Source organism: Dipodomys ordii, unplaced genomic scaffold (assembly GCF_000151885.1).
Source record: "Dipodomys ordii isolate 6190 unplaced genomic scaffold, Dord_2.0 Scaffold172, whole genome shotgun sequence".
NCBI lineage: Eukaryota > Metazoa > Chordata > Mammalia > Rodentia > Heteromyidae > Dipodomys > Dipodomys ordii.
Window position 1 is genome coordinate 2,194,436 of NW_012267388.1, and position 25,623 is coordinate 2,220,058.

The 25,623-nt window shown below is 37.3% G+C and overlaps 1 protein-coding gene across 5 annotated transcripts in view; it reads left to right on the forward strand.

Moving 5' to 3' along the window:
- The window catches only part of Kcnq5 (potassium channel, voltage gated KQT-like subfamily Q, member 5), a 540,825-nt gene that overhangs the window by 169,012 nt on the left and 346,190 nt on the right, over window positions 1-25,623 (forward strand). The window lies entirely within an intron of this gene.

A 25,623-nucleotide genomic window follows, 5' to 3' on the forward strand; every position in this document is an offset into this window, starting at 1 on the left:
TCAGGACCAATGGAATAGAATTGAAAACCCAGAAATGAACCTACAGACCTATAGCCATCTAATCTTCGATAAGGGAGCTAAAACAATAGAATGGAACAAAGACAGCCTCTTCAGTAAATGGTGCTGACAAAATTGGTTAACTACTTGTAGAAAACTAAACCTAGATCCTTATATATCACCCTGCACGAGAATCAACTCCAAATGGATCAAAGACCTTGAAGTCAAAGCATGGAATAGGAGAAACCCTAGGTCTCCTTGGCTCAGAAATTCTTATTCTGCGATTGAAGTCAAGAAACCTGTGAAGAATTCCCATATTTAAAGGGGAGCTTCACTAATTCTCACCTCTGTCTAGTGATAGTATCACTATGCAAGCTGGTCCTAGAACTGGAGACCCTATTCAAAAATAATGTGAACAAAAAGTCTGAGGATGTGACTCAAATGGTAAAGCATCTGCATACCAGGCATAAGATCCTTAGTTCAAAGAAACAAAGGAGGAGGTAACAAAGCTCGATAGGAAATGTATTCATTACCTTACTCATGTTACTGTAACCCTCTGTAAAGTATCTTTACAATAAAAAATATATATTATAAAAAAATCCTTAGTTCAAAACAAAATCATTCCTTAGCCTTCCTTTGTTTGCAAGTTGCTGAAAGTGAAATAAACTAAGCAAACAAGGAATATAGTTGTTTACCTAAGTAAAAGTCTTCAGGTATGATTTGCTTTGGAAATAACTAGCTAAAAGATCTCAAGGCAGCATGACTCAAGCCTGTAACCTTAGCTACTTGGTAGGTAAAGTGACTTTAGCCTCTGAAGCAGACCCAACATGGGGGCTCACAAAACCACCACACTTAGATGATCTTGGCTAAATACAATGAAACTACCTTTCTCCAAAACTTAACCAAGCAAATAAAATCTGGCATGCATTTTGTGGAGCCAGTTTGGGTCACATGTGCATGATGCTCTTAATTTGAGTTGGGCTGGATGACATTGATTGGTCAGACCAAGATCATGTCCTTTAAGGGGCGGGTGAAAAGGCAGGGCTGGCTTCCACTCACAGCCCTGGTCCTGGGAGGTGAGATCTTCACCCTTCTTCTTCTGTGGCATCACCCCACACAGAGCAGCAAGTTACCTAGATGATTTGTTTTACAGGCATTACAGTCCCTTAAACCCTAATTTCTGTTCTTTGGTCTCTTCAGATGTGAGAATGCACATTTAGGCAATGTTAGAAGTGAAAGAACTCTTGTAACGCCATCAACGTAAATATTTTTTGCATGTTTGCTTATCATTCATTTGGGGCTTGCTGTTTGCATGAGCTGGTTCCCATACAGCACTGCAAAGGACTTAAGAAGAGGTTTGTAAAATATGAATCAGAATTTTATTAAAAGGATTCAATGTATATCATAAAGATAATTTCAGAGCAAATCACCAGTGGTTAGTTTGCACTTTTAATTCTAACTACCCAACAGGCTGAGATCTGAGGATTGCCATTCATAGCCATCCAGTGCAAGAAAATCTGTGAGACATCTCTAGTTAACCACACACACACACACACACACACACACACACACATACAACACATGCATGCTCGCACGCATGCACAGAGGTATTTTTAGGAATTGGACTCTGATGTGAATTACAGGAATTACTACCGAAAATCTATGCAAAATTTTAAAAAGCAAATTCTATCTTCTCTCCTTCCTATCATTTCTAAAATTTCTATTATTACAGTAACTTGTAACTTACAAAATCTTTATGGGAAAGTAAATTTACTTTCTTTGTCTTCTTTATAGTTTTAGTTCCTTTTTCCAATATGGGTCCTAATTATTGCTAGTAACCTTCCCTGTCACTAACAGGAAATAGCCATTGCAAAAATCAGTATATAAATAGTTATATTTACTTGCTATAAGCAAGCCATTATGAAATACTTATGGAAGTATTATTAAATAATGGAAACAATTACTAAAAACTTACAGAACTATATAACTTGAGGTTGGAAATAGGAGAGGGAAAATGTGGGAGAATGAAAAAAGGGGTGACATTGTCCAAGAAGAATTGTACTCATAAAAATGGTTACAATTCCATAAACAGAATATACATAATGGAATTCTGTTTATGGAATTACAACCATTTTTTACATCTACTTAACAACAATAATAAACATTAAAAAACTTATCGAAGTAATTAAAAAATATTAACTACATTCTGAAATAATTACAAAGTTCCTTGTAGATATAGTAGATATAGTAGATCTCAGACAAAAGTCTTCCATTACTTGAGGTTCAATCATTAGCAGTTTAGATTCTATATTTGAAATCGGGTGACTTGCTATAATCTCCCACCCCCAGCCCTGACAATGATATGTACCAGGTGCCTTATTTTAAAGCCAGCCAGGATCATGGTGATTCAGGAGAGTCTTTTATATCTGCAACAAGTCACCTCAGATTATTAGAGTTGGTGATAATGAGGCCCAGGTCAGGCATTTGATCTCTGTGAGTGCCTGAAGTACCTCAGATAGGTTCTAAGGCCACCCATAGAACATAGTGCTGTCTTCATGATACTGGGGAACAAGGCTTGGAAGCTTTGGGTATGGTAAGACATTTCCCCCAGTTCTATAAACACATTGCATAGCGTGCTTCCCTGTGCTAATAGTGACCAGACTCTTTATTCCAGGGACATAGATATCAAAGAGAAAAATTAGAAGATAATGGGGATTATGGCTGAGCCACGAAAGCTTATTGAAGGTTTCCATATAATTAGATATCTTTGTTATATTTAAGATACTGTTATTAAATTGTGCACGAAATACTGATTTTTAAAATTCGCCAAGGTCAAAAATTGAAATACAAATAGATCCTATAATAGGATTAAAGAGCAAGAAGAGGTAATGATGGGTCTGTTCACTGAGTATAATGAGATTATTCTTGAGGAGAGGAGCCCTTAGTTTAAACAAGAACATGAGCTCACCGGACCAGCGATGCAATGCTGCAATTTCCATGAACTCACTGCTTTTTGGGTTAGCTGATAGATATCAATCTTGATGTGTTTTTAAGGAACAGAAATACTTCCCATAGTCTAGGCAGAGTCCCATTGAAGTCAATAAATTTGAATTGAATCCCAAGTTACCCTAATAACTAATTTATCAACTATTTTAGTTAATAAAAAAGTACATTTCAAATAGTTATAGTGATTCTGAATTATACTCGTTTTTGACTCATCAGAATCTTAACATAAATACTATTCATTCCAGTTACATTGACAAGGATTCCAAATAGGCTCTTGTAGCTCAGCCAATTAAGTTAATGTTCTTATGTTGATATTATTTAGTTCAAATGAAGTTTTAAGTGTGTGAATAAGATGCTTTTCAAAGTAGGACCCAATTAGAATTTTTATAGAGGAGTCACTAGTGGTATGAAGCAATGCTAATAAAATACAGACGTTGAGCTAACCAGAAGTTGGAAATTGAATAGTCCCTGGATAGCAGTACTGGGGAGGGGAGAGCAGTTTCCAAAGGTCAGAAGAGTGTGCTTCCTGAGCAGTCCTCTGGTCACTGGGGTTGTGTCCTTAATGGGAGCTGGGGAATCCTTTCACTTCCTCTGGCCCTTTTGGGGTAAGCACTTGCTACATTATGTATTGCTGTGGCAGTCTAGCACCCCATCGATGATGATCTACTCAAATCAGGGACTGGAACCCCTAAAATCATGAGCCAGAACAAACCTTTTCTCTTTGTAAGTTAATTACCTCTGTATTTGTTATAGTGACAGAAAGCCAGTTTAGAGTTAGAATTTGTAGCAAAAAAAATTCAAACATATTAAATACTATGTTAATAATAGTCAATCATTAGGATGATGCTTAGAAGTTTTATCTCTCATTCCTTTTAAATATATTTCCCAGACTTTCTATTAACATCAATTATTGTACAAAAGGCCTCATTTCCACCTACCCATGTATGCATACAACGTACCTCAATCAGACTACATCCTCAGTCATTCCCCCTCATCCCCTGTCCTTTCCCCAAAGCAATCTCAACAAGTTTCATTGTTCCATTTTTACACAAGTACCTAAAGCATTTTGAGCATATAATTATATGCTTTTCAGTATTAATGAGCATCTCAGTTCTTGAGTCCCTGAAATGTGAAAGTCACTATGCATGAGAGGCTAAGTCAGTATCTGTGAGGAAATCAAGAAATTAGAAAAACAAACAAAAAAGCACTCATCTTCTTGATCTTGAATCCTTGCTTCCAAAATAACAATAAAAAAAGAATATAAAAAAGAATGGAATGAGCAGGGGAAGGAAGAGAAAGGGAGGACAAAAAGGAGAGAAGAGGAGAAAAGAAAAAAGAGGGGGCAGTTGTGGTGGCACGTGTCTATAATCTCGGGTACTTGGGAGGGAGAGGTAGGAGGATTACAGTCCAAGGCCATCTGGGCCAAAATTTGAGACCTTATCTGATAAGCAAACTAAGAGCAAAGGGACTAAAGGTGTGACTCAAGATGTAGAGCAAGTTCAAGGCCCTGAGGTCAATATCAGTCTGAAAGAAGAAAAAAAAAGACAGAAAAGAACAATTGTGCCCAAGGACCATAGCCCTGGGCAATTTGCTGCTTGAAACTTACCCCCAGACTCAAGGCCTAGCTCCCTTCTGAAATATGCCCAACCATGGAGAACACTTCTGAAGTGAGTGTGTTCAATTCTCTTCTTTCCAAGCTCATAATGTGTTTTCCATACTACAGCATGAGTTGTACCATGAGTTGTACTGGCCAGGATGGATCTAGTGTAGCTCAGAGGACTAAAAGTCCCCAGTCCTATTGAGGCCTGCTAGTCCTGCCTCAGGTCTCCCACCAAACTTGTGGGAGGAGCTAGGTCTTTAAGAACTAAAGAACTAAAGAGGTGGACACAGAAACAGAGGGAAATGGGAAAACATACAACAGTAGGACCCATCAGTTACACTGGACACTGATCAAAATGAACTAAGCAACTCAAGGGCAGTGATGGGAGGGAGGGAATGAGTGTGAAAGAGGGAACAACTGAAACTAAGCAAAAGGAAAGAAATGAACATATCACTCAACCTATCACCCAATGTGGAAGAAATAACTGTATTGTCAAAGCTCATAGAATTCATAAACTTTATAGACCACGATAAAGACAATTTTCCCCATGAAGGTTAGAATGTGTTTGTGACTTTGACTAATATCACTGTCTCACAATACTGTGAAATTTATGTAATCACTTAATCGCAATAAAAAATTACTATAAAAATGGCTTAACGTGAAAATAAAAACAAAAAAACTGAAGAAAAAAGTGAAATGAAATTATACTTTAAAATATCACTCATCTTAGAGGATGTATAGTCTAAAAGAGATGTAAAATATAAAATATTTAAAATGGCCAGGAATTGCAGAAGATTCTGTGATGTAAGAATAATTGCCCTATAGTTTGAAAAGAGCAAGGCCCTTATGGGAATTAAGGTTGGTCTAGGGAAAGGACTATAGGAAAGGAGAAGACTGTGTTTGTATATGTTATTTCTTTTCTCAACACATGTTCTTAGCTTTAATCATTCTACATATTTGAAATATCTTTTTAGATGGTATTGCAGTTCCAAGCATAAGATTTCACCCTAAGCCCATTGTGATATATGATTATTTATCTGTGTATCTATTTGTCTATCATCTATGTGTCACCCATGTATCCATTTATCTAACTATCTATATCTATCTATCTATCTATCTATCTATCTATCTATCTATCTATCTATCTATCTATCTATCTATCTCGAGCCAGCTCTGATTCTTGCACTAAGGGCTATCTCTTAGCTTTTTCACTTAAGGCTTGCAATTTACCACTTTAAGCCACAGTTCCACTTCCAGCTTTTTTCTGGTTAATTGGAGATAAGAGCCTCTTGAACTTTGTTAAACAGACTGGCTTTGAACTATGATGATCAGATCTCAGCCTTCTGAGCCCTGGTAAGAGCCACTAGCATCTTGGCTTATGATGTGATTTAAATATTTTGAGTATTTGCATATAGAGACAAAGAGTAGACTCAATTAGTTGCTTAGTTCATAGAACATTATCACTATTAATCCAATGTTAACTTCCTTTTTCTAAAAGTTACTTTTTGTTTTTTTGTCCATTGTGGGGCTTGAACTCTGGGCCTGGGCTCTGTCCCTCAGCTCTTCAGCTCAAGGCTAGCATTCTACCACTTGAGCCACAGCACCACTTCCAGTTTTCTGGTGGTTTATTGGAGATAAGAGTCTCACAGACTTTTCCTCCTTGGGCTGGCTTTAAAACCTCAATCCTCAGATCTCAGCCTCCTGAGTAGCTAGGATTACAGGCGTGAGCCACCAGTGCCCAGCCAAAAGTTAATTTTTTAAATTAATTTTTTATTGTCAAGGTATATACAGAGGGGTTACAGTTACATAAGTAAAGTAAGGTAAATAAGGTATATTTCTTGTTGAACTTGTTAATTTTGTTGTTGGTGGTGGTGGTTGTGAGGCTTTTAACTCTAGGCCTGACCTCTTTAGCTCAAGACAAGCAGTCACAGCTCCACTTCTGGTTTTCTGGTGGTTAATTGGAGAGAAGAGTCTTACAGACTTTCTTGCCCGGGCTGTGTTAATTTTTAAAACCATAATTATGTTCCATTTTTAATAGTCTTCCTTCTTGTAGTTACCTATCTGTGTATGTTTAAGTCATACCTTATACTCTCTTTTCCAGTTTTTATATATGGGTTTATACACAGATAAAACAAAATATCTGAACATGATGAAAAATCTGTATTTTCTTATTTCTATTTTTTTTTCCAAATCACTTTTTATTATCTTTAAATGTTGTAGAAAGGAGTTTCAATTCACTGTGTCAGTTTATATGTTTAGTCATCTTGGTTTATATTGCTACTTCCAGCATACTTTCTCCAGCATAGTATTTCCTACATAAGTGCATTTTCTTTGGGATCAGAGAAGGAGACTCTTTACTTGGAATGTAAAATGCATTTGAGGAAGGAACTGAAGCGGTTGCTGGCATGGTGGATGATATCCTGGCCCCAAATTCTGTTCTTGAATGGACTAGATAACCAGCCTTCTTTGGGAATGTTTTCCTGTATTAGACTCAAGAGTCTGTCAGGATGAATCTCTTGATTTCCTTCTCCCAGCGACCTCTGGCAACTCTACCAAGTGCTGAACTGCGCTTAGGCTTGTAGCCCTCCAAATGCCAAGGAAAGAGCAAATTTACTTTGAAAACATAATTTGAAGGATAATTTTATTTGATTACACTTCCCTTATTGTACCAAAATCTTCTAATTAGTGCATTTTTCTCAGGCTATTTGAAATAATTCTGATTGAAGCAAGGGGTACAACACAGTTTACTTGCTTATTAGTAACTTACTACCATGAGTGTTATCATGTACCCTGGTACTATTAATAACTAAGCTAGGAAATAATTATAAGCAACAGCCTACCCTAATTCCTGCCCACACAGTGTTCTGTGATACCCTTTGAGTCTCAAGGAGTGAAGACACACTTTGTAATGAGGTCTTATTTGACCTCTTCTCCCTTAGGCAGCAAAAGGTAGCAATATTCTTTCATCCCAGCACTGCCTGTAATGAAATAAACAATTCTGTATTTAATTAGTGAGTCTGCAGATAAAATTAGCTATTAACTCACTCTCTTTCTGATGTCAGCAGGGCAAAAATTCAATCAGTAGTTCAATTTTTAAAGAGTTTTGTGTTGTGGTAGCTCTAGTGTCATTTTAGTAGGGGTGATCAGTACTTCTGAAGATGAGATTTTTGTACATTTCTGGTGTAGAAAGAGACTGTGTCCACACCATCACCGGAATTGTTGCTTCTGTTCTCCATGATGACCAGTGGCCATTCTGACTGGACTGAGTTGGAATCTCAGTGTTATTTTATGGTCAGGGATTGGTGCACATTTCTCCATGTATATATTGGCCATTTGTACTGGTTCTTTGAAGAATTGTCCACTCAGTTCATTTGCCTATTTGTTAATTGTGTTTTTTATTCTTTGGTAATCAGATATTTTTGACTCCTTGCATATTCCGGTAATAAAATTGTTTTAGATGTATAACTGCCCATTTTTTTCCCATTCTCTAGGCTTTCTTTAGTGACTATTTACTTTGGTGTGCAGAACTTTTGAGTTTAATACAATCTTCATTCATCAATCCTTGCTCCTCTTGCTGATCTCTTAGAATTCTATTGAGAAAGCTACTGCCTTTTCAGTGTTTTCCACATTATTTCCTGTTTGAATGTTTCATTGAGACAACCAATGAGTCAATTCTCAAGCCAACCATGTCATTTTGTACTTTGGACAAAAGTTTTGTCCTGATTATTAATCCCTCAGATTCTCTGTTTTACAAGAAACTTCACTTCGGAAGTGAAGGGTAGGTATAGGATGTCATCATGTATAAGCTTATTCTCAATATTGGAATTTAAAGTATCTACACAATAACCTTAAGAAGACCTGAGCCAATGGCAGATATTCAGAGAAATTAATTTTAATGATATAATTTATTTAAACTAATACACTCAAAATGTTAGCATGTAATATAGTTTTTACTATTTCTTGTGACATTTATCACATAAGTATTATTATACTAAGTCTTCAAAATCCATATGAATTTACATGCATTATCTTTGGCCCTAAAGACATTTTAAGTGGTAAGAGAATGGCTAAGTGTATACATTCTCCAAAGAACTCAATGTTTAATGCTTAATGGCTTCAGTTTTCAGAATTAGCACTTGTATATACAGGTCCACCTAATGAGTGAATCAGTGCCAGAATATTCTTTGCAGACATTCAGTTGTGCTAAATCAATTCTATACCAAAGTTTTCCTCAAAACTCTAGATCTTGGGTGATTATAGAAAAAATTTTAACTGTTTTGTTTCAAGAGAAATAAAAAGTATTATTTTTAATACCTTCAGAGATCATCCACACTGGGAAATAGTGGTCCTCTGTGGTATCGACAGAAATTTTTCACTTAGTTGCTTTGTTGACTAAATTCTTAATACCAAGGCTTTTTCATCTTTATTATTTGCCTGCAGTGGCTGTTCAGAGAGCTTCTAAGAAAGATTCTTCTCTGTTCTTAGAAATAATACTTCTGTTTATGAGTAATATAAACTGAATAATCTTCACCAGGATAACTTGAGTAGCTATAAATAGCTATAAATAGATGCCTTTTCAGTGGGGAATAAAACACAGCAATTTCTAAAACTTAGGCTTTTGAACAAAAGCAAAATATTTTTAAGTCATTGACCTTACTGCTCTGGTTTTCAAGGACATTATTCTTTACTTCTTTTTAAGACCTGAAATCTACTGAGAGTAAACTAGTGATAGTGACCTGAGGAAACACAGGGTACCAGCGGAATTCAGCAAGGATGGATTTTGACTTTCTCTCTTTCTTTGGTACAAAGTTCAGTAACCTTCACTCCAAAGAAATAGTTACATATGCCTAGATAGAACCCGAACCTTGTAAGAGTGTTTCTTCTAGATGAATGTGACCAACATAGTTTGTTCACATGTATGAAAATAGAAGAATGAAGCTTGTTAAAATTATTTTAAGAAGGAAAAGGGCATAAGGGAGAGTGGCATAATGGGTGAGGTTGCTAAGGATACATGACATGCATGTGAAATGTCACAGTGGACATTGTGTGATGAATGTATGCTCCTCCCTTGTATGATGAATGTATGCTCCTCCCTTCAATAGTATTATGTAGAAGCCTTAACTTCTTTACTTCATTTATGACCAACAAAGCAAATAGAGCATTGATCTACTTAATACTGGCAAAGCCATTAACCATAAAAATAAGAGGAACAAATCTGTGGAAAGGGACCAAATCTGTCTTCATGAAGTACCTAGAAAGTAACCTTAAAAATAAAGCTGCTTAGTTATGGCAGACTGTAAACCCAAAAAGTTTATTGAATAAACTTAATGTCTAAGAAGAGTAGGAAACAAGGTTTGTGAGTAAATGTGTTACTAAATGTGTTACCACAGGTCCTTCTAACCTTAGAAAATGTGTTTTCCTCATTTTTGGTCATCTCCATGTTCTATTTGTATTCATTTAGCATTGATACATTGTCATTTATCTGCATTAATTAAAATTACTGATGATGATTATTCTTAATGACATGATAATAATTCATCAGGTCGAATTTTCCTATTGATTAGTGATTCAGTTATTTCACTTTCTCACAAGGCTAACTTCTAAATTACTAAGCACATATTTACTAAAATTATTTTGGGAGAGAGACAAGAGAAGAGGGAGGGAGAGGGGGTGGGGCTTCAGGTTGCTTGGTTGGTTCCTTAGAATAGATTTCCAGAATAGGAATCACTGGTTCATAAGCCTATATTCCCACATATTATACAGCTGACCATATAGAGTATGATGTTATTTATAATTTACATGTTCATCCTTTTTATTTATTTATTTTTTGTTAGAAATCTTTTTAAATTTTTTATAGTGAAAATACTGTACAGAGGGGTTACAATTACATGGGCAAGACAGTGAGTACATTTCTTATCAAGCATTGTAGCCTCCTCCCTTGTTTATCCTTCCCGTCCCTTCCCAGCCTCCACCCGCTCCCCCACCCAAATCCTTCCCCCCCACCAAAGTTGTAAAGTTCGTTTTCAACATGACAACTTGTACTTCTCATTGTTGCAACAGGTCCACCTGTATCCTTATTTAAACGACTTGTTTTTCCCTTTCCCCTCCATAAATTATACCAACATCAAATACAGTGAAAGCAGCGGTTATACTGTGGGGGAGAGACATACAAAGCAACAAAGAAATAATCTTATAAATGCGTTAGAAACAAATGCATGAAAGAAAAAAAACATTTAAATACATATCTTAGGGTTCATTTTCCTAACATCACCTTATCTGACCTTTACTGCTTGACTCATACATATACTAGATATTGCAAATAAGGGAAACCATGGGACCCAAGACCACACTAAAGCTACCAGCACAACTATGTTTATTGCAGCATTATTTACCATAGCTAAGATATGGAACCAACCCAGATGCCTCTCAGTAGATGAATGGATCAAGAAAATGTGATATATATATATATATATATACACATACACACACACACACACACACACACACACACACACATACATACACACATACACAATGGAATTCTATGCCTCCATCAGAATGAATGACATTGTTAGGAAATGGAAAGACTTGGAAAAAATTATATATGTTCATCCTTTTTAATCTATGGTTTTTGTTTTGATTTGGTTTTTGTGCTGATACTAGAGCTTGAATTCAAGGCTGGGGCACTATCACCTAGCTGTTCTGCTGAAGGCTGGTGCTTTACCACTTGAGATATACGTCCACTTCTGACTTTTTAACTGGTTAATTGTAAATAAGTGTCTCATCTATTTATTCTGTTTAAGCTAGCTTCAAACCTTAATTTTCAGATTTCAGGCTCCTGAGTAGCTTAGATTATAGGCATGAGCCACCAGCACCCCATTATTCCATGTCTTAATTACAAAAATCTGTGTGGCAGGCAGAGGGTAAGTTGTCAAATCCTAACATAAATGTGGATTTTGAAAAAGGAAATAATTTACATATTTCTTTATGCAAAACTTGGCTAGTATGCCCTTTCAGAGTGACATAATATTAAATAGGGAAATGTTAAAGAAGCACTAATTAATGACTAAGTATTCCTGATTACCATTAATGTATTACACCATCATATATATTAATATAAGCTCTTAGTACCTAAAACTTTAACACAGGCTAATAAAAAATAGGTATTTCTCTTAACTTTTATCCTGTTTGTTGTCAGTGTTGTTCCTTTGCTTTCATATTTATGTTTGCATGAGTTTTCTATGACTTTCCTTGCTATTGAAGATTGTGAGTATGGTCTTCAATCTTCTGTAACGTCCATCCATGGCTATTAATCAGCTTTATGCAGCTCTGGCCTTCTAAATGCTTCTATGGTCTTCGAGGAGACCTGCATGAGCATCAGTCCATAGCAAGGAACTAAACAGGGACTGACTTGAAGAAATAGGAGTGGGAACTCAGTACAAAATTTATAACAAATCCAAACTATAGGAGATGCAGCACATATATCTCATCCCTTACTTATAGATCCACCAATCAAATATTCTGGAGTTATAGAATTTTCAGGCAAAGCTTGCTTTCTCCTTAACAGAACCACTAGGAGTTGGTTGTGCATCAATATTTTCTGCCTGTTTCCTGTTGTGTGTGTATGCTTGAACTCAGGACTTCCTACTCTCATTTGGGTTTTTTTGTTCAAGGCTAGCACTTTACCATTTGAAACAAAGCTTTACTTCTAGTTTATGCAGGTTAATTGGAGACGAGAATCGCATAGATTTTTCTTCCAGTACTGGCACTGAGCCCAAATTCTTAGAGCTCAGCCTGCTGAGTAGCTAGTAAGCATAAGTTCTTAACTGCTGGCTGTTGCTATTTCTTTTTCCTCTAGTTGTAGTCCTTAAGGATTTTGCTAAAATGACCCTAATATTTTTATGTCATATTTTGGAAGATTAATTGTTTTCTTTTTCTTTTACTTCAATAGTTATCTGTCTTATTTTCCCAGTATGGAAATAAAACCAAAAAAAATTCATACCATTTGAAAGAAATGAATAATAAATGTCATATTATAATCTATTTTACTCTCAGTTATAAGCATTTTATAATATAATCTGCCTGTATCTCTCTTCTCATTTTTGTATGTGTGACTCATTAATCGTCGATATTTGGCAGTAACACTTCTCTTGCTCGTATGGACCATGTCTTGTTCCAATTATATATTTATTTATGCATTATTTATTGTTGATAACAGGAAAGCCAAGGGTTCTGTTTTCATTTAGTAAAAAGAATATTAAATAGTGCAGGTATTGCACTATAGTGCATGCCCGTGTTCAAATACCAGCAGCATTTTGCTAAAATATATGATATTCCTACAATAGGGCTAAATTCATAGCAACTCGAGTTATTTTTATCCCAACACGGTTCATTATTGTTTACTATGTGTGTATCAATATAATTAGCCAGGTTGTTGGCTCATGCTTGTAATCCTAGCTACTCAGAGATCTAAGGATTGTGATTTAAAGCCATCCTGGGCAGGAATTTCAGAGTCTTATCTCTAAGTAACCACCAAAAAGCCAGAAGTGGAGTTATGTCTCAACTGATAGAACACTAGCTTCAAGTGAAAAAGTTAAGGGACAGTGACAGAGTTCAAGCCCTAGGCCTATGTACTATCACACACACACATACATACACACACACGATACAAATATAGAGACATATGTATGATACAGATAGATTGATAGATATTATAAAGAAACATATGATAGATGTTTCAAAGGTAAAATTCAAAGGTTACCTTTACTGTCAAGGAAATTAAAATGTGTTAGATTATAAAAGATAAACAATGCCCTTTTATACTCAAGTTATTTCTCTACTTATATCTTCTATCGTGATTCATTCTGAGGTGAAGCATTGGTACTCATTACATCCCAAATCTGTTGAATGTTGGAGCTTAGTAGTGGTCATGCTTGCTAAACTTGTAAACTACTGAACTAAATTATTACTGCCTATAAGTACTATCTGTACTATATGTACTATCGGCTTATCTTTGGCCTTCACGAACATCTGCCTCACAGTTGCAGTGTCTAAAGCTAGGCTCTGTGGCTCATGCTTATAGTCCTAGCTACTCAGGTGCCTGAGCTCTGAGGATCATGGTTCAAAACCAACCTGAACAGAAAAGTACATATGACTCTTACCTTTAATTAACCAACCAGCAGTCTAGAAGTAGAGTTGTCACGCAGTGGCAGAGTGCCAGTCTTATGTGAGAAAGTTGAGGGACAGTGTCCAGGCCCTGAGTTCAACCCTCAAAACTGGCACATACTCAAAAAAGAAAAAGAAAAAGAAGTGGTGTCTTAAGTGTTTGGAGTAGAGAAAACTCCAAATGTAAAAGGCTTTTGTAGAAGACAAGAAAGTGGTCATTGAACATACTAACTAGAACAAGTGCAGTTTGCTTGTTGTGTAGGAAGAGAATCAGGACAGCAAGGAGAGAAGGACCATGAAGTAATTTGGACTTTATCCTTAGAACACGCAGCTGCCACCAAAGCCTTTGCAGGAGAGATGTGATCAAACGGTTTACCAGACAGAAGAATGGAAACGTGACTGGAGAGCGCGTGGGTGACCGAAATTGGCAGAGTAAACAGGGCAGTGGCTCAGCATATGGAGAGAAATGAATATATTTCAGAGATACTTAGAAATATCTGAAGAATAATTTACCCAGCATAATTCTGAATATTCTACTTCAAATAACAAAGTCTGTAGTCAACACAGGAAATACAAAAGTTACCTCTACTTTTAGAATGAGAATTGAGAGATGCAATATAAAGAAGCAGAGCCTGAACTGATTTCTTTTTGTTCAGTTTGGAACATCCAGGTGATACATCAGCCAAATCAAATCATCATTTTTTGTTTATTTTGGATTTTTGTGCTAGTTCTGGGACTTGAACTCAGGGCCTAGGTACTATCCTTGAGCTATTTTTGCTCAAGGCTGGTGCTCTAACACTTGAGCAACAGCTTTACTTCCAGCTTTTTGATAGTGAATTGGAGCTAAGATTCTCGTGGCCTTTACTGCCTGAGCTAGCACTGAAGTATGATCCTCAGATCTCAACCTCTGTGAGTAGCTAGGATTACAGGTATGAGCCACCCATCCATGTAGTTTAATCATTCATGTCATTAGGTGAGATGAGACCTTCTCCAAAACTTATTATCTTTTAATTTCCCACAATATTTTCTCCCATTTTTTCTATTTTTTAATAAGAAGTTGTACAAATGGGTTTCAGTTCAAACTGTTGATTTATGAGTACAGTGCATCTCCCATTTATCATTTTACTTGTTCCAGTGATCCACTGTGTTATTTTAAATAATGGGATTTAAAGCTAGAAAAATGAAAGTATTTGATTTATTTTATTTGCTTCTTTATTTATTTAGTGTTGGTACTGTGGCTTGTTGCTTCCACTTAGGGCCTGGGCAGTGTCTCTTAGCTTTTTAACTTGAGGCTAGCACTCTACCAATTGAGCCAATGTCCAGTTTTTTGATGTTTAATCAGACATGAGTCCCCCAGACTTCCCTGCCTAGGCTTGTTTTGAACCACAATCCTCAGATCTCAAACTTACGGGTCACTACTATTGCAAGAACGAGCCATCTGCATCCAGCTGTTTGTTATTTTTAATGTCTTGTGTCCTGGCATTTCCAAGAAGCCCTTCCCAAACCAGGTGGTGAGTGAAGAAAGACTCTAAAAGTGACATCACATGTTTTGAGTCACATCCATGTTGACTAGGTGAAATTTTGCCCACAGGAAAACACATGTAAAAATAATAAATCAAATGAGCTGGATGTGGACCATGCTGGATGCGAATCTGACACCTAGCACTCTGACAATTTAATCCTTATTATGCCAAGACAAAGGAGCCTGGAGTGACACTTGGTGTGCCTAGATAAGAGAGATATAATGCTTTCAAATGATCCCTCTCTTACTTATATGTCTTTCTAAAGTTTGCAGCTGTGAACTTGATGTGGTCCCGGTGTTTTTGTGAACGGCTGGAAAATTTCACTCACACACTAATGGTTCCAATGAACACAAAATACCTCTTCTAGAGGGCAGTTGCCAATAAGCAGTATTTTTAGAGACACATGTCACCGTTTCTGTTTGCCTCTGTTGTGACTGTTAATGGGCGCTGAATGATTAAGGAACAGGCTCTGATAAAAGGCATTACCCCACTGCTTCATTATATCCTGTGGCAGTAAATGTTTGCCACACATTGGGCTCAAGCTAACATGTCATTAAACTGTGTTCCAGTTAAATCAGCTCCCAGCATATAACTGTTCCTCTGAAACGTGTTTGTCATTTCCCTGTATCAGAAAGAGCAGCCCATTCCTTTAGAGTTCCTGCAGCTAAATGATGTCATTGTATCATTAATGTATGCCTCCTTAGGGAAGTATCTTACTGCGTTTTCTGCATCGTGTGGGAAACTTTGCAACTAGCTCTAGGAGTCCCTCTGTTTCCTATCATTTTTATCTGATCTGTTGTAAAAAGGAATCCTTTTTTTCAGAAAAGAGATGGGAAGTGAAGAAAGCAAGGGCCAAGGAACTTCACATTCCAGTAGGTAAGACTTTCTTCTGCACAGAATGTGTGTCGCCAGCATAGTTTTCCCCTAGTGATCATTCTTGATGAATGTCTGGTTTCTGGATGGAGAAGAAATCTATTTTCCTTTCTGATTGTAGAAGTAAAGATTACTGAAATTTCCTACACTCCTCCCACTCCACCCCAGGCCACACAGAAACCTTCTTAATTTCTTCCACTGTTTTGGAAATGAAAAAGGAAGTGTTTGCTTTTGTTCCAGATACTAGATACTATAATATTACTACCATGGATTGTGACTGTGAGCAATCAGAGGGGAAAAGTCATCAGGCATCATTTTGTCTTTCTATACAAGCAGGGATGTGTGTGTGTGTGTGTGTGTGTGTGTGTGTTTATGGTCCATTTTGACATGCTTAGTCATCACTTTGAGGCTGGGCAGGTTGAGAAAACAAAAACATCTGAGACATACATGCATCTTTCATTCTGACATACAGTGTTAACATTATCTTTTATTTCCAAGACCAGAACTTTTCATTTGTTTCTTTTGTAAAACAGCATGGTACCATTTCATGCTGGCTAACCTACAGTTGCTAAAAATACCCTCTGTCTGCTTTCCCTTGGTTGTGAGTATTCATTTATTTCAACTTATGTGTTCAGGCAAAGACAAGAAAATCTCTTTCTCAGGAAAAGTTCATGCATTATTTCAGTGCAGGTGGCATCGTGCAAGCCTGGCTCTCTTAGGTAGCTTCAGTACACAGGGGAACCAGAATGTGCCAGTTTGAGCCTATGCACGTGACATACTGCTGCAGATGGCATGGAACTCCCCTTATTCTCTGGTTTGGGATAACCACACAGGAAAGTTCTGTTCGTAGTCAATTGTGAATAGCATACTTCTGGTAGAAAAGAAAAAAAAATCAGGGAACAAGATCTCATTCTTTCCTTCTCTTCCACAAGATGGCTTTACTTTTGCTTCTGAATCAAGGAAATCTAATGAGAATCCAAATTCTAGAAAAGATATTGTGAGGGTTCATTTGATGTCATATACTGCTCAGGTCCTTTGCCATGTCTTATAGGAAAGGATCATGATTTATTTTTCCTGTTTGTGTACCAATACATTGTAAACAGTACCATGTGACTACATACCTTTCCTATATAAAAAAAAAAAAATACTGCTGGTCGCTGGTGGATGGCTCAGGCCCATAATCCTAGCTACTCAGGAGCATGAGAGCTGAGGATCATAGTTTGAACCTAGCCAGGGCAAGAAAGCCTGTAAGACTCTTCTCTCGGGGCTGAGAAGGTGGCTCAGTGGTAGAGTGCTTGCCTTGCATGCATGAGGCCCTGGGTTTGATTCCTCAGCACCACATAAGCAAAACAAAAAAGCCGCAAGTGGTGCTGTGGCTGAAGTGGTAGAGTGCTAGCCTTGAGCTGAATTGCTGAGGGACAGCGCCCAGGCCCAGAGTTCAGGCCCCACGACCGAACCCTCCTCCCCCCCAAAAAAAGACTCTTCTCTCCAATTAACTAAAAGCCAGAAGTGAAGCTGTGGCTCAAGTGGTAGAGTGTCAGCCTTGAGCAAAAATGCCTTCAGGAACATCGCCTAGGCTCTTAGTCCAAGCCCAGGACCACAAAAACAAACAAACAAAAAACAAAACAAAACAAACAATCATTACCAGCAATAACAAAACAACAAAAAGAAACTATATTCCAACAGCAGTTCTCTTAAAAGGGCTCCTTTGAAAATTAACTTTTCCTACCCTTTCGGTAACAATGATAGCCTGGGGCACAATTGGCATATATTTGAATTATTTAAGGCTGATTATTTCTGTTCCATTACACTAGGAGGCAGTGGGAGCCAAAGTCTATGTATATAGCTCATCCTTGGGCTCTACGAAGACCAGCACTTTACCCATAGTAAACACTGTTACCATATATAATGAATAAAATCATGTCACATTGGGAGCCCACAAGAATTGTAATTGAAAGCCAAGAGATGGTAGCTCATGCCTGGAATCCTAGCTGTTCAGGAGACTGATCTGAAGATCGCAATTCAAAGCCTGCCCAAGAAGGAAACTCTGTGAGACTCTTATCTCTACCAGAAGTGGTGTTGTGGCTCAAAGTGGTAGAGATCACTAGCCTTGAGCAGAAAAACTCAAGGACAGTGCTCAAGCCCTGAGTTCAAGCCCCATGACCGGCATATATACATATATATGTATATATTATATATAATATGTATATATATATATTTGTATATATTCTGTATGTGTGTATATCTACACGTATATAATTAAAATTATGCCCAGAAACATTTAGGGTCATGATTTAGTTCATGACAGAAACACTAAGTCCTTTTGTGAACTTTACTGGTACAGAATACCAGGGAACTGTCTTGATAAAAATGAAAAAGCTAAAGAGCCACTTTGTATGAATGGGCAGAAATGGAGGCAGAGGGGCTTATTAACTTTGCGTATACTAGAGAGAGATTGATTTGCCTGGCTTCAAAGGCTTGATCTACTTAGATATCACAATAAGAGACACACTAAGTGCATCAAGCTTTATTTCTAACTGTAAGGGCACATTGCAAAGGTCTGGGGAACAAGTGAGAGGAAATTACAAACTAAGCAGCAAGCTAAGGTTTATGGTGATACCGACCATCTAGACAATTCTGAGTCAAATGAAAGACATTTGAAACCAGAAGAATTGCTTTCATTCAGATGATCTACAAGGCCCATTTTGGTTGGTGATTTGTCATCTATGGAGAACTTATTGAAAAGAGTGTATTATGATAAAGCATACTCTGTTTTGGATACATGCCAAGAGAGATTGCTTTCCTGGAGAAATCACGCATTGTTTTTTCTGTTTCTTTGCTATTTCTAGCTGTGACAGGCTGCACACACTTGTAAGTCACTGTAGCATTTCATCCACTTTATTTTGCAATTCATTGTATTTGTTTTTATCAGTTACCTCTGACTAAAGTGAACATTCTGAGAAATAGAGTTAAGCAAAACAAAATTTCTTTTTTAAAAAAAGCCTTATTTTCAGAGGCTTATTTCTAGGATTCTACCAGCAGGAAAGGTCTTAACCTGAAAATATGTTTAGGCCAACTAAAGAGACATTTATTTCTAAAGCTTACGCAGGTAGGTAACGCTTGATAACATTTACAAGGTTTCTTTCTTTTTTCTTTTTATTATTAACGTGCTCTATGTTTCTGGAAATAGAGAAATAACTTTTTATCCAAATGAACCTCTTTATTACTCACAATTAATGGACTATTTTGTGTCCAACTATGTACCATCTTTTAAAGTGAAAACTGTAATTGAGTTTTGGTAATATGTATTCATTGCAGTAAGTTATGTAATTGTAGTAATTCCACATGCACATAGAATGTACTTTATTGAAGTTTAGTCCTTGAAGTGAAAGCCTTCATTCAAAAGATCTTACTGCTGTCCTGGGATCAGGTGTTCAGGAGCAGCCACTGGGCTGTGGAAGATTCCCCTGGCCTTGCTGACTGGCCTTTTTATGCCTCTGATACCTGGAGCCCTAGTGCCCCACAGTCAGAGCAGGAGAGCCAATAGGCAGTGTTCTTTGCCAGAAAAGAATGGCAAGGCACACAGCCAGGCATACTGTCCTGATGCATTTCAGGCCAACAATCAGAGTTCAATGGAAGCAAAGATTGGGGTAGCCAAACAGACAAAAAGTAAAGAGTCAGGATCCCAGGAGAAAAAGGCAAAGATCTTGTCACCTTTGAAATAGAAAGACCATTGAGGAGACTGGGTCCTAGGAGAACAGGATGACTTAGCTATGGCCATTACTTCTCCTGTCTCGGGAGGTGGGTGAGAAGGTCATTCACACTCTACTTGCCTGTCCTATAAAATAAGGGTTGTAGAACTATTGTCAACCTGAGGAGTGCCTGTGAAGATTCCTGGATAATAGAAAATATTCTCACTCATGCCCGTAAATAGTAGTGTGGCCTGAAGAGTTGTTAAGTGCTCTGGTTGTTGTGATGTGTGCTGTAACTCCCAAGTGCTTGCTGCTAAACTCATTTTGGGATGACTTTCTTTCCTGCAGTACTAGTATCCACTACTGTCTTTCTTTGGCCAACTGTGGCACTTCATTAGTTTAACATTTAAATCTAGTGACTTACACTCACTAGATCTACTCAATAGATCAGTCTACTGAGTAACTAGGATTACAGGCTTGAGCCAGTGGCACCCAACATCTCCATCTTAACATACAGTTGTTGTAAACCTGATCTTTTTTGGGTTTTGTGGTCCACTTTCTTTTTCCATCAACAAAGGTGATGTAAAGAGTACCAATCTAGGCCGTGGTAATAATAAAAATTGTATTTGCTTGGAGACATTTGCTTGTCTTTCTTTTAAAACAGCCTATCCTTACTTTAGAGTTTTAAGTAGGAGATAATTTGACATAATAGAATCCTCAGAGTTCTAGATAGGAAACAATTTGGTGTACTCTTCATAATTGTTCATCAAATTTCACCTAGACTGTTTCAACAGAATTGAGAAAACTAAGAGCAGATTATTACATAGAAAGAGCATGGAAATAAGGTTAAAAAGTGGACCATGATCAAGAACTACAAAATTGGGCTGGGAAGGTGGCTCAGTGGTACAGTGCTTGCCTTACATGCATGAGGCCCTGGGTTCGATTCCTCAGTACCACATAAGCACAAAAAGCCAGAAGTGGCACTATGGCTCAAGTGGTAGGGTACTAGCCCTGAGCTGAAGAGCTGAGGGACAGTGCCCAGGCCCAGAGTTCAGGCCCCAAAACCGACCAAAACAAAGTACAAAATTCAAGTTGGATCACTTTTTATGAGTGTGCTTATACTGAGGCCTTAAACCTAGGGGTCTGAAGGGTGTAAGTACTGTCCCTTATTACTCAAAGCTAGGGTTCCAGTACCAAATGAGTCACACCTCTATTTCTGACTTTTTTGAGAGCTAGAGATAGCCTCTCACAGGCTTTCCTGCCTGGGGCTGGCTTTGAAGTGTGATCCTCAAATTTCAGCTTTTTGAGTAGCTAGAATGACAGGCATGAGCCACTGGAACACAGGGTTCCAGTGCTTAATGTTCTAGAATGCAAAGAATTAGACATCACCTGTATTCTCAAGGAGCCTGTAAAACCAGGTAAGTGACATGTGACACACACGAAGGCTTTACATCGTAACATGTGCCTGGCACTTAGGAATGAAGAATTGCTTACATTTTCCTCTTCAAACATAACAAAATTTACAAATGTAGAACAAAGTAAAAACTCTGTGTGTGTATGTGTGTGTGTGTGTGTGTGTGTGTGTGTGTGTGTGTGTGTTTATGTCAGTCCTGGGGCTTGAACTCAGGGACTGGGTGCTGTCCCTTAGCTATTCTGCTTAATTAGTTCTCTACCAGTTGAGCCTCAGCCCCATATCTGGCTTTTTGGTAGTTAACTAAGAGTCTCACAGACTTTTCTGCACTGAGCTGAGATTCTCAGAAAGCAGCTTACTGAATAGCTAGGATTACAGGCTTGAACTAATGGTGCCCAACAAAAACACTTCTTTTATAAGCACCGGAAGAGGGATATTAAGTTCTATCAAGTGAAAAAGAAGAGACGAGGGAAAGACAGTGCAGGCAAACATTTGAGCTCAGTTTTCATTAATGTGTGAGATATCTGGCTTTGTGGGCAGAGAAGTCATGGCAGAGGGAGGAAGATTCTAGAAGTATGTGACTTGGTGTTCACTTTAGTGTGACTGAAAGGAAGTAGTGCATTATACTTTAAATTGATTTTTTTGAGTTAAAAACTAAAAAGAATTTTTTAAAAGAAAATGTTGAGACATCATTGAAAAGTAGATTGGGTCCAGACCAATCCAGATCCTCCCAGTTACGCTTAGAAATTTCACTTGATTCAATACCCAGTGGGGACTCAAGGAAGCCATTAGATCAGGGCAATAACGCCATCGGAGTTAAGTTGCTACAGAACAAATCATTAAAATGGATCAGCAAATTTCAAATGATGAAGCTGGAGGGAGTAAGAATGGAACTATTTGGCAATTGGCTTAGAAATTAGAGGCCCAGTGCAAGAGGCACTTAGAAGATGAAATTAATATGACTCATCTTGAGCTGCAAATTGTGCGTGCGACAAATGATCGTGCCATTAAGAGGGACACATGGTGCAAAAAGAAGAGCTGGACCGCTGGGGCAGCAGAGATGGTGAGTTCAGCTTGGGACATACTAAGTTGAAAGTGCTGGCAGGATATTCAACACTGGAATGCTGGAGACAGATTTTCAGTGGAGACAACGTGCACATACAGGAGATGATTGAAGTCTTAGAATTACCATAATGAAGGGCATGAGGACAGAAAATTAAAGATTTTTTTTTCCTTCAGGATTGTCCCATCCACAGATCAAGAGCACACAGGAAAGAATGTCTAGAAATGAGGTGAATGCTCAGAGTAAGGCAAAATCATGTGTAAAATGTCCAAAAGGAAAGAGTGGGCAAGGATTTTATTGTTGCAAATAAGTATGGAACCTGAGAAGAGACGGTTGGTTTGGTAACTGAAGGAAACCAATGACCTTTCCAGGAGAAGAGTTGAGCAGGTCTAAGCCACACTGTAATAGATTAAGGAGAGGAGTCTGTTGTGAAACAATACAAAGAGAAAACCTATTTTATTTAAATCCAGTATATCTGATAATGAGTAAAGAGATAGTAGTCTTATGATAGTTCTACAATTCTGCAAAAGTCAACCTTTGTTATTCAACTTAAGTGAAACAGTAAAGTTAAAGTAACTTTGTAAGAGTAAGGAGGCTTCAATAGGCCTGTAAGCTAAAAGGAAGGCCCCTGTGGTCTAGAAGAGAATAAAATTGAAAAACAACAGTGGGTGGTGGAAGATCTTAAGCAAGTGAGAAAATGTAGGGTCAAAGATATAATTGAAGTGTTCACATTTTTATTGAATTTTATCAAGTGCTGTGAGCTCACACCTATAATCCCTGCTATTCATTAGGCTGAGATCTGAGGGTTGTGGTTAAAAGTGAGCCAGGACAGATGAATCTGAGAGACTCTTATTTCCAGTTAACCAGCAAAAAGCAGAAAGTAGAAGTGTGGCTCATGTGGTAGATTGCTAGCCTTGAGTGAAAAAGCCAAGCAACAATGAGAGACTTAAATTTAATCTTCAGTGGGGTGAGGGTATACATGCATACTCACGTGCGCGGGCACACACACACACACACACACACACACACAATTTTTATAAAATCTAAGTTTGTGTATAGATTGTTGAAATAATCAACATGGTCTCTCCAACCGCTAAAAAGAGGCCAAGATAGCAGTGGGTAAGCCACATTACAACCCAGCTATTTGGTCACCGATGAATGTGGCCTGTCTTTGCCAGGAAAGGTCAACTAAATTATTTCTTTATTTCCATTGGGCTTTGTAATATCATACACCTAGATGACATCTTTCTCTACAAAGAATAGTTCCTGCAAATAACAAAGGAAATCATTACTTCAGTATCTACTTCAGCAAGGGATGAGAAAAGATATTCCTAAAACCTGCCATATAGGAGTGGGTGGAAGCATTTTATTGACCTGAGAAATAAAAGTATTGCAGATATTGTCCAGGTTCTTCTGGATGCATTTAGTGCCAGTACAAACTGAACATAATAAGTATTTGCATACTTCTACAACCAAGCATAAATAGATATGTGATACAGTATGTTCAGATGCTTCAAATTGATTTTTACTGAATATATTGTCAGCACTAATTCAAATGATGAGAACACTTCTTTCCACTTGTTGCTATTTATCAAACTGAGAAAAGGTAAATCTCAAATGACCCTAGTTTGGACATGATACACCATTCATGTGAGAAAATATTCAATACTGTATTCATGTTAAGATATATTACTCAAACTAAATTCTAAAAAAAGTAAGTATAATGTTATAGAATAAAACTAAGACAATTTGACAATGCAGATTTGGGGGGGGAGTTGGTTGTGGGGCTTGAACTCTGGGCCTCGACTCTGTCCCTGAGCTCTTCAGCTCAAGGCTCTACCCCTTGAGTCACAGCGCCACTTATGGTTTTCTAGTGGTTTATTGGAGATAAGAAGTCTCATGGACTTTCCTGCCCAGGCTGGCTTTGAACCGTGTTCCTCAGATCTCAGCCTCCTGAGTAGCTAGGATTACAGGCATGAGCCACTGGTGCCTGGCTGAAAATGCAGATTTAAAGTAAGGATTGTGGTTCAGGAAACAATATGTTAAAAATGAGAACCAGGTTAAAATTTCTTAAGATCTTAAGGCTCCTTTGACAAGTTTTGTTTTTGCTTTTGTTTTGGGGTTGGGGGATTTTTATGCCAGTACTGTGGCTTGAATTTGGAGCCCCAGTGCTATCACTTAACTTTTTTGTTCATGGCTAACATTAGTTCCACTTTCAGCTTTATACTAATTAAATGAAGGAAAGAATCTTGTGGACTTTCCTACTCTGGCTGGTTTTCAACAGAGATCCTCAGCTATCAGTTTCTGGAGTAGGTAGGGTTACAGGTGTGAACCTGGCGTACTCCTGGTTTTATAGGGGGAAAAAAAAACTGAGGCTTATGGCTTCAGAACACCCTATTCAGTGAAAATGTCTTGTAAATCAGTAGGGCATACTTAAGAGTGACAGATTTTATATTTTTATTTTCAGCTAAGTTCTTAAAAATTTCTATGCTCAGTGTAAGTAAAATTTAACTTACAATTGATGGAGTTAATCCTCTACAATCCAGAAGTTAGAAAAATTCATGAATCAGCTACTTTAAACTTATATGAAATGTGAAGAAATATTGATCAATGAAAAGAAAACTCATAAATCAATCTTAGCATGACTTAAAAAAAAAACCTTTTCTCTGTCAATTAAAACCAAAACCTTCTAGTTCAATACATTTTGCAAACACTAGTACAGATTCAATCACTCTGGGTACTTTAAAAAAGGTTTAAAATTTGAAGAAGCTGTGCTTGTTTAAAACACAAAGTAAGCATATTATAAGGGGAAAAAACCAGTGAAAGGATGTTTTTCAGGCTGCTACATACTTCAATTGAGTTTGTGACTATGCAACTAATTATTGGGCTTTTAAAAGTGAAGATGAACTACTTTGAAATTTACATAAATAGTCCCAATAATATTTAACTAATATATATGCACTGCTTTAAATGAATATGTTATATTTATATTTCTACTTTATGGAATGTGTTACATTCAGACTTCTGTAATGTATAAATATATGTGATTCTGTTAATCCTTATGAATGTTCAATTATTTGGAAATGTAATTTGAAATACAGAGACATAACTTGGAATTCTTAATAACAGAATTAGTTACTAGCTCCCTAATAAATAATTAATAAAATATTTAACTTAAAGTTTTTAAGTTCAAGTTTGTTTTTAATAAAAAGTTTCAAATACTTTAACTTTTACAATATTTCTTTAATTCCTTAATAAATAACAAGTATTTTGATAAAAGACCTAATCTTGTA